The sequence below is a fragment of the Trachypithecus francoisi genome, unplaced genomic scaffold (assembly GCF_009764315.1).
Source record: "Trachypithecus francoisi isolate TF-2019V2 unplaced genomic scaffold, Tfra_2.0 Contig01436, whole genome shotgun sequence".
NCBI classification, from domain to species: Eukaryota; Metazoa; Chordata; class Mammalia; order Primates; family Cercopithecidae; genus Trachypithecus; species Trachypithecus francoisi.
Window position 1 is genome coordinate 1756468 of NW_022681430.1, and position 15682 is coordinate 1772149.

At 46.0% G+C, this 15682-nt stretch overlaps 1 pseudogene; it reads right to left on the minus strand.

Moving 5' to 3' along the window:
- Positions 1–1243: 1243 nt before the first annotated feature.
- Positions 1244–11171, minus strand: LOC117091599 (annotated as a pseudogene).
- Positions 11172–15682: the final 4511 nt, after the last annotated feature.

A 15682-nucleotide genomic window follows, 5' to 3' on the forward strand; every position in this document is an offset into this window, starting at 1 on the left:
TGTTCTTGTTGCCCAGGCTAGAGCACAATGGCACGATCTTGGCTCACTGCAGCCTCCACCTCCCGGGTTCAAGTGATTCTCCTGCCTCAGCCTCCTGAGTAGCTGGGATTACAGGCATGTGCCACCATGCCCAGCTAATTTTTTGTATTTTTAGTAGAGACGAGGTTTCACCACATTGGCCAGGCTGATCTTGAACTCCTGACCTCAGCTGATCCACCCACCTTGGCCTCCCAAAGTGCTGGGATTACAGGCATGAGCCACCACGCCCAGCCTGATTTCTAATTCTAAAAACCATTCTTAGGTAAATGATTAAGGTTTTAAAACAAAGTTTTGTGGTTTTTTTAAACAGAAAAAGAAAATGATGCTTATTAAAGTTGAATGACTCATCCAAGGCCATATAGCTGGTCGGCAGCAGAACCGGGGTTTGAACCCAAGTTTTCCTTCCACACCATACAGAATTTACTGTATAGAAAAATAGCTGAATAAATTTCTCCTATTATTTTAGCCAAATTTCATTTGTAAAATCCCAGAAGTGGCACAATATCTATCTTTCATGATGTGAATAAACAACAGAGAAAATCCATTTTGCTCTTATGAGTTTGGAAACCAAAGTGTTATATCACAGATATTCTTGTCTTCAGTTCCAATGATTTTGAACCTGTTATTCAGAACAAGAAGCCCTCTGATTCAAATACAGAACAAAATATTCTATTTAGTGCAAACACAAAGATCTGAAACTCCATTTTAAAGCCATTTCTTTTTTTTTTTTTTTTTTTTTTTGAGACGGAGTCTCGCTCTGTCGCCCAGGCTGGAGTACAGTGGCCGGATCTCAGCTCACTGCAAGCTCCGCCTCCCGGGTTTACGCCATTCTCCTGCCTCAGCCTCCCGAGTAGCTGGGACTACAGGCGCCCGCCACCTCGTCCGGCTAGTTTTTTGTATTTTTTAGTAGAGACGGGGTTTCACCGTGTTAGCCAGGATGGTCTCGATCTCCTGACCTCGTGATCCGCCCGTCTCGGCCTCCCAAAGTGCTGGGATTACAGGTTTGAGCCACCGCGCCCGGCCTAAAGCCATTTCTATACAGTAAGAATCCAGCCTGCATTTGTCAGTGGTAGAGAGAATAGTAAACGGAGGAGTCCCTGGAGAGGTCACAGTGTTGACAAAGTTCAACAAGATAGTGGAGTCTACACAAACACAGGGAACAAAGCTTGGCCCTTCCACACAGCTGTGAGGCCTTGACTTTGTTTTAAATCAGTGTCATTTCATGTCTCACATATTCCCCAGTGTCTGCATGACGAAATACCACAACCACCAGGAGGTCCACTTTTCTGCAGTCTTGTGTAGATTTTCCTGCCACCCCAAAACCCAAGGAATGTCTGCCATGGAGCACACCACCACTCGCTGGTACCGAGAAGTCTTTTTGGTGATTCAACCCAGACCATATTTCAACAGATGGTTCTCACACGGGAAGGACTGATCTGCTCCAGGAAGAAGCTCTAGGCTTTATCTGCACTTTATACTTGGCATAGGGTACCAGGTAATCCAGAGCTGTGATGTGCAACTGAAACTTGTGGGTCTTAGTGAATTTTCCGAAGCAGGTTCCCAGCAACACCAGCTTGTCCCTGGAGATACTGGCAGCCAACTTCAGAATCTTCTCACTCGCATAGCGTAGGTGCCGTTGGGCCTGTCAAGTGGCAGCAGATTCTCCCCGATGTATTTCATGATCTTCTCAAACATTATATAGGCCTGCTCTTCAGCCAGGTCCACATTTTCCCGCTAGAATGGAACACTGGATCCTCATGCCCCATTGGCAGGAAAACCTGAACTTTTAAAAAAAACCTTTCATGTAATGTGTGTCTGTTCTAATTAAGTGTTTCAGCTTTTGTATGCCTAATAAAGTCTTCATTTTGCTTTTGTTTTTGAAAGATATTTTTTTTACCACATAGAGAATTTTAGATTAATAGTTTCTTTGTTTTAGTATTTTAAAGATACTGCTCCACTGTCTTACTTTTTTGGATTGTTTCTAGCAAGTCGTTTATTGCTGTCCCTACTTCTGTTTCTCTGTACATAATGTGGGTTTTTTTTCCCCTCTGAATGCTTTTTAAGATTTTCTCTTTCACACTGGTTGGGAGCATTTTTATTATAATGAACTTCCACATTCCTTGTGCTTGGAGTTTGTTGAGCTCCTTGGATTTGTGGATTTATACTTTTCATCAAATTTTGTAAAATTTTAGCCAATAATTTTCTTCAATAATTTTTTCCTTTCTCTCTTTCCTCTCCTTTGGGGACTGCTTGAAGTCATCTCATGGTTTACTGATGCTGTTTGCATTTTTAAAATTCTCTTTTCTTTGTTTCATTTTGGGTAATTTTTATTGCTATCTATTCAAATTTACTATTTTCTTCTTCTGCGTGTCTCATCCGCTATGAATCCCATCCACAGTATTTTTTTTTTCCTTTTTGTTTTTCTTGAGACATAGTCTCGCTCTGTCACCCAGGGCGTAGTGCAATGCAGTGATCTCAGCTCACTGCAACCTCCGTCTTCCAGGTTCAAGTGATCCTTCCTGACCTCAAGTGATCTGCCTGCCTCAGCCTCCCAAAGTGCTGGGATTACAGGCATAAGCCACTGGACCCAGCCCACAGTATTTTTCATCTCAGACACTGTAGTCTGCATCTGTAGAAGTTCAGTTTGCGTGTCTTCTCCCAGCCCTCTGGTATTATCTTCCTTGTCTCTGCTTAACTTTTTGAACACATGAAATATAATAACTGTTTTAATGTCTATCTCTGCTAATCCTGACATCTGCATTTGTTCTGGGTTGGTTTAAACTGGTAATTTTTCTCCTCATTTTGGATCATATTTTTTAGCTTCTTTATTATACCCAGTAAATTTTAATTGGATGCCAGACATTCTGAGTTACAGCTTGTTTTTTGTTTTAATAAGATATTTTGTCTTCCTATAGTTATTGTATTCCTCTTACTGTCTGGGTCTTTCCAGACTCTTAGCTGTGTCTCCTCGATTGAGGGGTCTGCTGGATTCTGCTTGAATGACTCCTCCATGTGCTGTGGCCTGGAAACTCTTTCAAGTCCATAAGCTGGGGCGGTCATAGGCTTCCCATCATTTGTTCCTTATCACGCAGGGATCACTGTCCTTTGTTGCCTGCTACCAAGTGTCCTGGAAACTGCTGTTTCAGATATTTGGTCCATTCTTTTTGGTTGTTTCAGGCATGGGGGTAAATCTGGTTTCCGTTACGCTTTCTTGGTTGGAAGTAGAAAGAAATCTCTTTTTATTGACGTGAAATTCAGATAACATAAAAGTAACCATTGAAAAATGAACGATTCAGGGGCATTTAGTATATTCACAATGTGGTGCAACCACCACCTCTGTCTGGTCCCCATTTTCATCACCCCAGAAGAAAACCTATTACCCCTCTCTCAGTCCTTGGCCTGTGCCTTCTCTCTGGATTTAAATATTCTGGATATTTCCTATAAATAGGATCCTATGAGATGTGATGTTTTGTGTCTGGCTTTCCCTCAGCATAGTTTTCAATGCTCACCCATGCTGTAGTACGTATCAGTACTTCCTTCCTTTTTATTGCCAAATGGTATTTCTTTCATTCTATGTTGTAGGGGCCAAGGGAAAACTCCTCCCTTGCCCTGTGAAATTTTGCTGAAAAATCAACTGACAAAAGGCAAATTAATAAGAGAAAAGGCACACAGATTTATTAATGTGCACATGGGAGAAAACCACAGAGTAATTACTCCAACCCCTCAATAGGGTTCAGAAGCTTATACAATATCTTGAGGTTGCAGAAAGAATAAGGGCTTAGATTACGGGACGGTGAGAGGGGGAGGTGTGGCTAGCAAAGGTGGTCTTGTAATGTAAATGAAACGTCACAGGTAGCAGCCCTCAGAGATAATAGATGGCAAATGTTTCTTCCAGACTTTTAAAGGTGTCAGACGCTCAGTTAATCTTTCCTAGATTAGACAAGGGAAGGCCTCAGAGGAAGCCTGGCTGCATCCGTGCAGATTTTCTTTATAGATGCAAGTGTCTTCCACAAAAGGCAGCTTTGCAGGCCTACTTCTGTTTGCGGGCCCTCTGATCTCAAAATACGTCCAATGTTTGGTTTTGGGTGTGCTATTTTGATTTCCTTTAATGTCTATGCCACGATTGGTTGATTTCATGTATCCGCTGATGGACATTCGGGTTGTTTCCACCTTTTGGATATTGTGAATGCTGTGGCCACGAGCACGCGTGTATATGTGTTTGTTTCAGTACCTGTTTTCAGTTCTTTTGTGAATATACCTGGGAGTGGGATTGCTGGGTCATATGATAATTCTATTTTTAACTTTTTGAAGAACTGCCAAATTGCTTTCCACAGTGGCTTAACCATTTCACATTTTCATCCTCTTTTTTTTTTAACAATCGATTTTTTGGGGGTATGAATTTACATACCTTAAATCACACACATTTTATTTATTTATTTATTTTTATTTTTATTTTTTTTGAGACAGAGTCTCGCTCTGTCACCCAGGCTGGAGTGCAGTTGCGGATCTCAGCTCACTGCAAACTCCGCCTCCCGGGTTCACGCCATTCTCCTGCCTCAGCCTCCCGGGTAGCTGGGACTACAGGCGCCGCCACCTCGCTCGGCTAGTTTTTTGTAGTTTTTAGTAGAGACGGGGTTTCACCGTGTTAGCCAGGATGGTCTCGATCTCCTGACCTCGTGATCCGCCCGTCTCGGCCTCCCAAAGTGCTGGGATTAAAGGCTTGAGCCACCGTGCCCGGCAATCACACACATTTTAAGCACACAGTTCACTGAGTTTCCTCAGATGAACGCATTTGTATAATCACCATCACAATCAAGAAAGAAAACTTTGCCTGGCGCGGTGGCTCAAGCCTGTAATCCTAGCACTTTGGGAGGCTGAGATGGGCGGATCACGAGGTCAGGAGATCGAGACCATCCTGGCTAACACTGTGAAACCCCGTCTCTACTAAAAATACAAAAAACTAGCCGGGCGAGGTGGCGGGCGCCTGTAGTCCCAGCTACTCCGGAGGCTGAGGCAGGAGAATGGCGTAAAACCCGGGAGGCGGAGCTTGCAGTGAGCTGAGATCCGGCCACTGCACTCCAGCCCGGGCGAAAGAGCAAGACTCCGTCTCAAAAAAAAAAAAGAAAGAAAGAAAACTTTTCTATCACCTTAGAAAGTTTCCTCATGTCTATCTGGAGTCAATTCGACTCTTGTAGTCAACCACTGTTAACGTTAACTGTAGATAAACTTTGCTTGTTCCAGAACTTTGTATCAATGGAATCATGCAGTGTGTACTCTTTTGGATCTGAAGTCTTTTGTTCTTCCTAATGTTTTTATGAGATTTATCCATGTTGGTATGTGTAGTACAGTTTCTCTTTTGATTGCTGAGTAAAATTATATTTTATTGCTATACCACGATTTGTTCATCTGTTAAATGTATATTTGGGTTGTTTTCAGTTTGGGGCTCTTATAAATAAAGCTATAAGCATTTTCAGTCTATGTGTGTCTTCATAATGAACCTTTATGTCTTGTAGATAACATATATTTGAGTTCTACTTTTCTTTTTCTTTTTTTTTTTTTTTTGAGAGGGGATCTGGCTCTGTCACCCAGGCTGGAGTGCAGTGGCCGGATCTCAGCTCACTGCAAGCTCTGCCTCCCAGGTTCACGCCATTCTCCTGCCTCAGCCTCCCGAGTAGCTGCGACTACAGGCGCCCGCCACCGCGCCCGGCTAGTTTTTTGTATTTTTTAGTAGAGACGGGGTTTCACCGTGTTAGCCAGGATGGTCTCGATCTCCTGACCTGGTGATCCTCCCGTCTTGGCCTCCCAAAGTGCTGGGATTATAGGCTTGAGCCACCGCGCCCGGCCTTGAGTTCTACTTTTCATCCACTTGGCCTACAGGCACGCACCACCATGTCTGGCTAATTTTTTTGCATTTTTTGGAGAAGGGGTTTCACCATGTTGCCCAGCCTGGTCTCAAACTCCTGGGCTCAAGTGATCCTCCCGTCTTGGCCTCCGAAAGTGCTGGAATTATAGGTGTGAGCCGCCATGCCGGGCCTCAATCTCTGCCTTTCAATTTGAGGCTTTTACATTGAAAGCAAGTTTTGATATGGCTGTGTTTAAATCTATTAAGTTGGTACAAAAGTAATTGCAGCAAAAACTGCAGTTACTTTTGCACCAACCTAATATTATTTTGCAACTTATTTTCCATTTGTTTATTCAGTTTTTTTCTTCTTTGTTGCTCCTTGTCTGCCTTCTTTTGGGTCAACCAATTTTTTTTTTTTTTTTTGGAGATAGAGTCTCACTGTGTTGCCCAGGCAGGAGGGCCGTGGTGCGTTATCGGCTCACTGCAACCTCCGCCTTCCAGGTTCAAGTAATTCTGTTGCCTCAGCCTCCCAAGTAGCTGGGACTACAGGCATGTGCCACTACACTCAGATAATTTTTGTTTTTTTTTTAGCAGAAATGAGGTTTCACCACATTGGCCAGGCTGGTCTCAAACGCCTGACCTCAAGTGATCCGCCTGCCTTGGCCTCCCTAAGTGCTGGGATTACAGGCCTGAGCCACCGCACCCAACCACCAAATGTTTTTTGATATTCCATTTTATTTCCTCTATTGTTTCTTTCGTTTTCTTGTTTTTGAGACGGAGTCTTGCTCTGTGTGCAGTGCCATGATTTCAGCTCATTGCGACCTCCACCTCCCAGGATTAAGCATTTCTCATGCCTCAGCCTCCCCAGTAGCTGGGACTACAGGCACGTGCCACCACATCCTGCTAAATTTTCTTTTGTATTTTTTGTAGAGATGGGGTTTCACCATGTTGGCCAGGCTAGTCTTGAACTCCTGACTGCAAATGAACTGCCCTCCTCGGCCTTCCAAGGTGCTGGGATTACAGGCTTAAGACACTGCACCCAGCCTGTTTTCTCTGTTTGTTTCTCTTTTTTTTTTGGAGATGGAGTCTCACTCTTTTTTTTTGAGATGGAGTCTCGCTCTGTCGCCCAGGCTGGAGTGCAGTGGCGCAATCTCAGCTCACTGCAAGCTCCGCCTCCCAGGGTCACGCCATTCTCCTGCCTCAGCCTCCCGAGTAGCTGGGACTACAGGCACCCACCACCATGCCCGGCTAATTTTTTGTATTTTTAGTAGAGATAGGGTTTCACCGTGTTAGCCAGGATGGTCTTGAACTCCTCACCTCATGATCCTCCCGCCTTGGCCTCCCAAAGTGCTAGGATTACAGGCTTGAGCCACCGTGCCTGGCCTCTATTTATTTCTTAGCTATACATTAAAAAATATTTTAAGTGGTTTCTAGGGCAAATATTATGCATCCCGATCTTATCCAAAACCATTTAGAATGGATTTTACTACCTCACATTTCATAATCACACTTCATCCCTGACGCTTCAAACTTCTGACTTCCTAATTTACAAATGAAATCACCTTACAACAGCATAATTCTATTTGCACCTCCCTTATCAGAGGGCTCTCATTGTATAGAAAAAAAAAACTTGATTCAGATATGTTGGCCGGGTGCGGTGGCTCATGCCTGTAATCCCAGCACTCTGGGAGGCCAAGGCGGGCGGATCACGAGGTCAGGAGATTGAGACCATCCTGGCTAACAGGGTGAAACCCCATCTCTACTAAAAATACAAAAAATTAGCTGGGCGTGGTGGCGGGCGCCTGTAGTCCCAGCTACTCCAGAGGCTGAGGCAGGAGAACAGCATGAATCCGGGAGGCAGAGCTTGCAGTGAGCTGAGATAACGCCACTGCACTCCAGCCTGGCCCACAGAACAAGAGTCCATCTCAAAAAAAAAAAAAAAAAAAAAAAAAAAAAAAGACATGTTCCCTTTCCTCGATGAGCCCGGAGTAGAGGGGAAGACAGATGTATAAAAGAAAGAATTGTACTGTGGAAAGGTAACGGTAAAGCCCAAAAAAGGGGCAGAAGTAGACGCAAGTGGGGAATTATCAAATCTCATCAAAGAGGTGAGGAATCCAGGAGGGCTTCACAGAGGAGGTGCTGGAGTTGGAGTAGTAAAAATAAGTATGGCTTACTGGGGCAAAAGGAGAAATGGTGCCATAGGCAGAAGGAACTAGAAAGCATCAGTAGTTCAGTGTGTCTGGAGCAGGCAATAGGCAGTGTGAGAAGAGTAAATAGATGAGGCTGAAGTTCGGGGCATTATCTCTGGATCCTGGAAAGCCGTGAGTGTCTTGTCAAGTTCTAACTTCAGCGCATGGGTAATAGGGAGTCGCTTAGTAGGGAGCTTTAATACGTTCAGATTTGTTTTAGGCAGTGATGGCTGGATTGAAGGGGCCAAGACAGGAGGGCAGAGAAAGGAATTTGTAGGAGAATTTGGTGACCCTGTGAGAAACAAGGGCTGCCCTAATCTCCTGGACAGAAGGGCTGCAGAGGCAGGCATGATTAAAGAGCAGAACACAGGAACTTAGAATCAACTGATATGAGGAATGAACATGAAGGAGGTGCTTGGGATGACTAGAGGTGGAAGTAACCTTCACTAGGATGGAGAGGGCAGACAATGGTCAGTGCCAGGAGAGGGGGGAAGATGAAGAGTTCAAGACGGAATGTATCGAGGGTGGGGCTGTCTGTGGAATCGATTGGAAATGCTCAAAAGAGAGCTGCAAATACAATCTGGTGTTCAGGGCTGAGAAGAATGGAATTGGAGTCATCAATGGATGGCGTGGAGAGGTGCATGGCAGTTATGATTATGGATGAAACTGACCAGGTGAAACTTGTAGAGTTGGAACACCAGGCAAGAGGAAGGCTTGGAAAGGGACTGAGGGGAAACCATCCGAGAAGATGGTGGCTCGTCAAGATTCCATGCTCCAAGGGAGCATTACTGGTTTCATCCACTTTTCGAATATTCCATCAGTCTTTCTGCTTCACCTAAGATGACATTGCATGTTAACTGAGTATGTGTGTGTGTTTTTTTCCCCATTATTAATGTACCAGTATCTGCTTATCAAAGCCCAAAGGAGGGGTCACACGACCAACCCAATGGATCACCAATGGGTCACAGTCCCTGCCACCATGCAAGGGAAAGAAGGATGAGGCACCTGTTTCGCTTTCTATCCCCACTGAATCTTGTCTTCATGCAGAGCCTCAATGAAGGTGAAAGAAGCCACCATTTATTGAGGACCTACTATGTGCTAGGCACTGTACAGACCATTTATTGACATTATTTGTCCTTCCAACCTCAACAGAGAAGTGTGAGAGTGCTATTAGCTAGCGGGAGGAGGCGGGGGTGGGGGGACTCAAAAGGTCAGAATTATAGAATGTATTTATGGCCTGAAATTTTTGCCGTATTAACCTATTTTTCCTTTCTAGTATTTCCCTCCTCCTCTTTCTCTCATTCAAACAGAGAGTCACCCTGTGCTCCTGAGCTCAAGGTAGATGTGAGACAGAATTTCCTGGTGTTTTGTTTCCAAAAGTTTAAAAACATTAATAATAGTATTTGAGGAAGGTGAGGAGGGAAGGATTTTATTCACACTCAAAAAAGTGTGTATACACTTTTTTATATACAAGTTTGTATACACACTTCTGGGGCTAGAGATGAGTGAGGAGAGCAGAGAGCTCTTTTTTGTCACCAGAGCTGCAAGGGAAGTGCTTTCTTTCTTTCTTTCTTTCTTTTTTTGAGGCGGAGTCTCTCTCTGTCGCCCAGGCTGGAGTGCTGTGGCGCGATCTCAGCTCACTGCAAGCTCCGCCTCCCGAGTTCACGCCATTCTCCTGCCTCAGCCTCCCGAGTATAGCTGGGACTACAGGCCCCTGCCACCATGACCGGCTAATTTTTTGTATTTTTAGGAGAGATGGGGTTTCACCGTGTTAGCCAGGATGGTCTCAATCTCCTGACCTCGTGATCCGCCCACCTCGGCCTCCCAAAGTGCCGGGATTACAAGCGTGAGCCACCGCGCCCGTCCGGGAAGTGCTTTCTAGTGTGTGTACAGGGAGGGAACAAGGACAGCCAGGCAGAGGGTCCATGCTCAAAGGTGGCACAGAAAGGGGATGAGAGAAGCATTGCACAGATGCTTTGCAGACAAGAGCAAGCGTCATCTTGGGGCTGATCTGTGTGAAGCCCTGGCTGAAAACGGATGGACCCTTTTCTATGACCAAATGTACCCTCCACCTCTTCTCACCTCCCAACCTTGATGCAGGCCTTGGGAAGAGAAGGGGATCTGTGGTGCACTAGTGATCTGGGTCTCCAAAAACCAAAACTGAGCATCACTGATTGGTAGCGCAGCTCCTACTGTGGCGAATTTCAGGATACCAATGTGAGCTCTCTGCCGAACTGGGAAGGGAGCATGCAATCTGCTCCCATGAGCCATAGGAGCCAGCTCTGCCACACCACCGAAATCCTCCTGAAGACTAGAATTATTATTTCTCATCAGCAAAATAGAAATGAAGTTGAAATTTAAAAAACCATATGAATCTATGTTTTTTGCCCACCTAATTTAGGGACAGAGATGGTATGTTACTTAATTATAAACACAAAGAAAGTGGCTGACCTGAGACTTTAACCCATGGCTGCCTGAATCCAAAGCCTTACCAGCTTTCTGACTGGCTCTTCTCTGGGCTGAATTCTTGGGGAGTGCTTGGCTTACACTACTGTCTGAGTCTGTTCCCATTCCTCACTCTTGCCCTTCCAGGGTCCTAGGAAAAGAATATCTTTGGCTGTGAGAGGGTGGTGGCCAGGGGCATGCCTCTTTTTCAACCGTCCTTCTCCTTGCTCTAGTCCACATTTCCTAGGAAATCACTGGGTAAAGAGTTTACGTTTTACTTTCGGATTCTGGACATGACCTAATTGTGGACATTAGGTAAGAGAGCTGGATAGGGAGGTGAAGAGGAGGGACTCTGTTGATCATCGTCTTGGCTTTGTGGCTCAGCTGTCCATGCCCTTAGAAGTAAGGAAGTGGCACTCACCTCTCCTGCTGACTGTGGCGGGTAATTTAGTCACCAGAGAAAGGGCTAATATGTGGCATTCAGGCCACCACTTCTCTTTTCTGGGCTTATGGCTGACATCGCCAAGTTATTACAAGATGACAAGGCCCCATAAGCCTCAATGCTGCACTCCAGGAAGCTACAACCAAACTCAAAGAAGGTGGCTGGGCCAGGTGGTGAGTTTGGAGCCTTCTCAGCTCCAAACTCACCCTTCCATACCCGCTTTGTGATGCTGGGGCTGCGACTCTGCCCACCAGGGGGAGCTAGAGGAAAACAACCAGCCAGGAGGAGGAGGAGGAGGAGGGCGAGGAGGGGGAGGGGAAGGGGGGAAGAGGAGAGGGAGGAGGAGGCGGAGGAGGAGCAGCATCCCTCCTTCCTATCTGCTTGTGGTTCCTGTGCCCATCACCCAGGCAATGCTTGTCCTTCCAGACAACAGCAGTTTCTTCTTGTGGCAAAAGCTGAGCCAGTTTGCAGTTTTTCAAAAGTTTGTGACACCACCCTCGTTGTGCGCCTCAAAGACAGTGGCACCAGCCTGCCAGCCCCTCCTCAGAGGCCTCAATTTTGCGTTTTCCAACCTTCCATGTTTCAATACTTCCTTTGGGCTCTGGCTGTGTGGGTGCAGCTGTTTCCATAGTTGCCATCTCCATGAGACCCTAGAGTTCCGTTTATACCCTTTTGGATACCTAGCTAACAATTCCTCATGTTCAATGCTGACTATTACATTCACTGGTGTGATTTCTGTCCCCTGACTGGACCCTGACTACCATTGTGCAAATGAGAGAAAACGCATTTGCCATCTCTGGACCAGGCCATTATGGTGGTGTTCACGGCAGAAGCTTCTGCTACACAAAATCCAAGACTCTTGTAGGGCCTGAAGACAGTGCAAATCTAGCTCTACAAGCACAGCGAGGCAAGAGAATGCATAAAGGGCCTTGAACAAAGTAGCCCTCTAGGAAAATTCTGTTTTGTATCACTCAGGATGGGGTATCCAGGTGGCAGCCTGCCCCAAGAGTGCACCTAAATCCCAAGCTTTAGGGCTGGGATGGAGGGAACCTGAGAAATCGGCCTTCTTACCTTCGAAGATGAATCCAAGGCCCAGAAAGGGGAGGGGCTTGACTCAGGTAACACAGCAAGTGAGTGTCAGGCTGGGATCAGACCCCAGGTCTCCCGAACCACTGGGCCTTCCTGGGTCATGGACTGTTTCTCAACTCTTTCAACTTAGGAAACATGCTAGAGATGGCTGCTGTTGTGCCAAATGGTTTCTTTACTACATCCAATAAAATAAAGACATTTCTTTTCCAGAAATGCTTAAAAATAGTTAAAACAATTCTTTTCTTGTTGTTTGTTTTGTTGTTTGAGATGGGGAGGTCTTGCTGTGTTGCTCAGGCTGATCTCAAACTCCTGGGTTTAAGCAATTCTCCTGCCTTGGCCTCCTAAGGTGTTGAGATTACAGGCATGTGCCATCATATCCTGCCACACAGTTGTTCGTTATGTTTCAAAATACCTAATCACTAAGTATAAACCACTTCCAATTCTAAATTTAAAATATGAAATAAATATATCAATATCCTATAAAAGAGCATGCATATACCTAGGTATAACTAACGGTAAGATTGTGGATCAGTTTCTTAACTTCTGTTTCCTGCAAAATGGCAGTTAAAATATTTCCCTCTCCAGGTAAATATTGGGGTAAAGTGTTCTTTTTTTTTTTTTTTTTTTTTTGAGACGGAGTCTCGCTTTGTCGCCCAGGCTGGAGTGCAGTGGCCAGATCTCAGCTCACTGCAAGCTCTGCCTCCCGGATTCACGCCATTCTCCTGCCTCAGCCTCCCGAGTAGCTGGGACTACAGGTGCCCACCACCTCGCCTGGCTAGTTTTTTGTAGTTTTTAGTAGAGATGGGATTTCACCGGGTTAGCCAGGATGGTCTCGATCTCCTGACCTTGTGATCCTCCCGTCTCAGCCTCCCAAAGTGCTGGTATTACAGGCTTGAGCCACTGCGCCCAGCTAAGTGTTCTCTTAATAGATGGTAGCTGTTGTTGATGAATGACTAATATTCATCTCAAATATAATATATACACTTCTTTTTCTCATTGGTCTTTTTGGCTCTGAAACAAAATCTGTTTTTTTTTTCCCCCAGTAGCAGTAATCCTGGCATAAAGCCCAAGCTCATTAAATGTTAAAGATTATTAAGTGGTCAGTATCAGCACGTTGCGTTTTCCTTTAATTCCCACCCAAATAGTGGGTTGAGGCTATTTCTTTGTGGGAATTGAGGACTCTTCTCCCATCACCTCTTTCTAACCCTGGAAGAGGTCTCTTCTGTAACTGAGCAAGGCCTGATGACCCATTGATGGGGTCATCGAGTGTGGGGCCTTCTGGGCTTGGCCTCCAGGAGAAAGGACCCCTTAAGGCCATCACGAAGCCCCACTGATTCACACCCAGTGATTTACCGAGCACTGGGGCTGCTGACACCTTTTATGCCTCTTCTTCTAGGCCAAAGAGACAAAGCTGGGGAAGACGTGGCAGGGAACCCATCCCTGGGTCACCTCTGCAGAACTCTCCCATCATTGATGGTGTCCCTTTGCCCTGGAAAACAAAACCCAGGCCCCTTGACTTTGGGTTACCAGCACTTTGGCACCATCTTTGAAGCAATGATCTGAATTTATGACACAGGCATGAAAGCCTGTTTAAGGCTCTGCCCTATTCCCCGGCCGCTGAACTTCATGTGGTCCAGAGTAAATCACTGTAATAGCCATTGGGCCGGCATTGTTGCGGGATGTTTTATACCCGCGCTGTCAGTTATTTGGGGTGGTTAAACTGAATTGCTGAGTCTCAAGTTACAGTTGTTGCTTTCTCTTGCCTTGTGCATAATTATGGAGAGACATAACAGCCAAAGGTAGGTTCAACAACTAGATTCATAAAGGAGAGCGGGGGGGAAAAAAGCAACCTGCTTTCTAACCCATGAAGAGATTTCTTTTCTCCCTTTCTCTTGGGACAATGAAGTCACTTTCTCCTGGGAGATGGAGTGGTACCGATTGCCAAGTGGTCCCTAGACTCACTGCCCTGATGAATGGACTGTGTGTCCTGGAGCCCTCAGGTAGCCACGAACTGAGCCTTCCTGGCTCTGGGTCCTTGGTGGGCAGAGGTGGGCCAGTTGATGCTGCGGTCAGAAAAAAAGGCTTTAGCCGGCTGGGCGTGGTGGCTCATGCCTGTAATCCCAGCACTCTGGGAGGCCAAGGTGGGTGGATCAACTCCTGAAGTCAGGAGTTTGAGACCAACCTGGCCAACATGGTGAAACTCTGTTTCTAATAAAAATACAAAAAAATTATCTGGGCGTGGTGGTGGGTGCCTGTAATCCCAGCTACTTGGGAGGCTGAGGCAGGAGAATCACTTGAACCCAGGAGGTGGAGGTTGCAGTGAGCCAAGATCGCACCATTGCACTCCAGCCTGGGGAACAAGAGCGAGACTTTGTCTCAAAAGGGAAAAAAAAGAAAAGAAAAGAAAAGGCTTTACCCTTTTCTCCACCCACATCTGTACCTGGCACGTGTTTCCATCATGGGTGCCTTGCATGGCATGTGGATAGCTGTTTGCACTTCTGCATCCATGGAAGGCCTATAAAGGCACATACTTCACTGAGCCCTTCACTGAGGCAGTCCTGGAACCCAGGTGCTGGAATAGGAAGTCTCCAGGACACGTCATTTATCGGTGTGTAAGCTTCTTCTCCTGCTCCATCTGTAACTCTTGGGTCAGGAAGATACAGTTGATGGCTCACTTTTTTTTTTGACTGGGGATGGGGATCTCTGCTTGTTCCCCTCCCGATGGGGTGGAGAAGGGCGGGGCAGAAGAGGAGGCAGATGTGCAAATGCAGCCTCTTCCCAGCCTGGGTGGCCCTGTCCCCACTGCATGCTCCCCGAAGCCCTGACCTGGTGCCTCTTCCTTCTTAAAGATTTTTGCCCTTCATGTATTTCTGGCTTAGTAACTACTTGGTTATTACAATGCAATAAGCACTAATGCATTCTCCTGGTTAAAAGGAGACAAAGGATGTTGAGTGAAGTCTCCTTCCCTCCTCGGACCCCATGTTTCTGTTCCTCACCTTCCAGAAGAAGCCATCATTATTGATTTTTGGTTTTGGATGTCTATCTGTGCATTTAATTTTTTTTTTTTTTTTTTGAGATGGGGATCTTGCTCTGTCACACAGGCTGGAGTACAGTGGCACAATCTTGGGCCACTGCAACCTCTGTCTCCCGGGTTCAAGCAATTCTTCTGCCTCAGCCTCCTGTATAGCTGGGACTACAGGTGTACACCACCACACCTAGCTAATTTTTGTATTTTTAGTAGCGATAAGGTTCCACCATGTTGGCCAGGTTGGTCTCAAACTCCTGACCTCAAATGATCTACACACCTCGGTCTCCCAAAATGCTGGGATTACAGGCATGAGGCACCGCACCAGACCTGCATTTACTTTTATTTGTATGAAAATGTTGGGGATGATGCCGGGCATGGTGGCTCACTCCTGTAATCCCAGCACTTTGGGAGGCTTAGGCGGGCAGATCATGAGGTCAGGAGTTCGAGACTAGCCTGGCCAACATAGTGAAACCCTGTCTCTACTAAAAATACAAAAATTATCCGGGTGTGGTGGCCCACGCCTGTAGTCTGAACTACTCGGGAGACTGAGGTGGGAGAATCGCTTGAACCTGGGAGGCGGAGGTTGCAGTGAGCCAAGACCATACCAA